Source organism: Galeopterus variegatus, unplaced genomic scaffold (genome assembly GCF_000696425.1).
Source record: "Galeopterus variegatus unplaced genomic scaffold, G_variegatus-3.0.2 Scaffold224, whole genome shotgun sequence".
Lineage (NCBI taxonomy): Eukaryota > Metazoa > Chordata > Mammalia > Dermoptera > Cynocephalidae > Galeopterus > Galeopterus variegatus.
In genome coordinates this window covers 313,654-315,714 of record NW_007726335.1, presented here as the reverse complement: position 1 = coordinate 315,714, position 2,061 = coordinate 313,654, and the positions used below count along the sequence as shown (strand labels likewise).

Below are 2,061 nucleotides of genomic sequence, written 5' to 3'. Positions count from 1 at the left end.
GCCGCGCCAGCCGCGCACAGCGAGCCCTCCCCGGCCCCAGCCCCGTCCCAGGCCTCGGCGGGACCCCGGCTCGCTGTGCAGCGCTCGTCGTGCGACCGTGGCCGCCGCTGGGACGGGAAGGCGGCCCCTGCCCGCTGCACCCTCGCGCCCCGCCGCCCGCAGGGCGGGCCCAGAGGTGAGTCCATGTCCGAGGAGGGACCGTGTGGGGGGCGGCCTGCCCCCTGCCCCTGTGGGCCCTTCCTCCGGGCGGATCCCGGAGACCCCCTCAGAGAGGTTGTGGTGGGATCCGTCCCAGCTCAGCAGGAGCACCAGCTGCCCCTTCGCAGTCCATGCACATCTGCCCATTACCCGACCCGAGACTGGGAGTGGGGCTGGAAGAAACCCGGGCTGGGATTCAGAAAACTTTGCTCCAGCTGGGTGACCTGGAGCCAGTCAATTCTGCGTTCTCCTATCCTTCTCCATAATATGGGCAGAAAGATTCTCATCTTGCTTCACTCACAGAGAAAGGACCACAGGTCCCTCTAGGCTGCTGGGTTGACCTAGGAGTGAGTGTCCACTTCCAGTGCTGTGGGGCTCCTCCTTGGAGCCCACCTTTCCCCGACCAGCCCTTGCAGCTCTTCCTTAAGGAATCAGACACTAATACTACATCCCACAAACTTCACCTCGACCCTGCATGGCCGCATAATCCCCATGCCACCGCCTTCCTTCAGGATCCAGGCCAAAGGGGATCCCAGTCTCTCTCCAGGCTGGGACCCCAGGTTTTCAATCTACCCTGGACGCCAGTGCTGTTCAGTTCATCTCTGGGCTGGCTGAATACCCCCTTTTCTCCTCCCCAAGGACAGGGGCATACTCGACAGGAGCTCTCACCCTCTCTATTTATGTGCACCTTCTGACTGAGTCAGGGTCTGTCTTCTCTGATCCCTACTGCCCCATTTGTCCTAATACCTGTCCTCCCACCTCTTGCTGCGCTGTTAAAAATAGCCACTGTTTATTGAGTAGTTACTATGTAGACACTTAGATATATATCTTTTCTGATGTGACGCTGGCTACAACCTAGCAGAAGAGGGGTTTATTATAACTGTCCTACAGAAGAGGAGCAAGAGATTCCTCTCGAATAACTTGTCCGCAGCTCCCTGGATGGCATAAATGGCATGGTTGGGGTTTTGGTAATATTCATTAAGTGCTTACTGTGTACCACTTAGTACTCTGCTGAATAATTTTACTACATTATACCTATGAAATAAGCACTATTATTATTCCCATTTTACATATGAGAGGAAGCATAAGCCTGAGAAAGTAACTTGCCCCAAATCTCATAGCTCTAAGTGGCAGAGGCAGAATTTGAATCCAGGTCTACATGATCCAGAGTCCATACCCTGACCTCTGTGCTATACTGTGCTGCCTTGACAGTCTGCCTGAGACCCTTAAATCCAGGCTTGTTCTGCTACTTCACACTGCAGAGAGAGGCTAATGAAATGATGTGATGAATCGTAAGGGCAACCCCATATGAGCAGCTCAGTCTGGTCCTCTGCTGTTTGGGTAAGACCTACTGAAGTGCAGGGTGAGGCAAGATGGATGAGGTTGACACAGTGCTTCTCCTCCCCGTGACAATCATGGTTGTGCTGAGCTGCTGCTGCTGAGGGGAGTGAGTTTAATCAATGCCTCAGGTGTGCTGGGCAGAAAAAGATTGACAGCCACCTTCCGGGCACACTCCTTCTCTGGGTTTCTCCACCTGAGGCTCAGACTTTGACTAAGCCCACGCCGGATGATTTCTGGGCAGCAACACCATCTCTGCATCTAAACAAACCCAAGTAGGGCACCCGATGATAACAACAGCAGTGGGCAATTTGTTAATGTCCACTGAGACCCACACGGATCTTTTTCCTCCTTGGCGAGACTCACCTAACTCCATACAATTGGAGGAATAGGCTGGCCGGTTAGTTTAGCCTTATAACACCAAGGTCATGGGTTTGGATCCCAGTACCAGCCAGCCACAAAAAAAAAAAAAAAAAAAAAAAAAAAAAAAAAAAAAAAAAAAAAACATAAGGAATGTTATAGAAA

The 2,061-nt window shown here is 52.6% G+C and overlaps 1 protein-coding gene across 1 annotated transcript in view; it reads left to right on the top strand.

Moving 5' to 3' along the window:
• Positions 1 to 6: 6 nt before the first annotated feature.
• Positions 7 to 2,061, top strand: part of ACVRL1 (activin A receptor type II-like 1) — a 14,684-nt gene continuing 12,629 nt past the window's right edge. The window contains exon 1 of the mRNA XM_008566134.1: positions 7 to 175. The gene's annotated coding sequence lies outside the window, so the exon portion shown is untranslated. The remainder of the gene's footprint in view (positions 176 to 2,061) is intronic.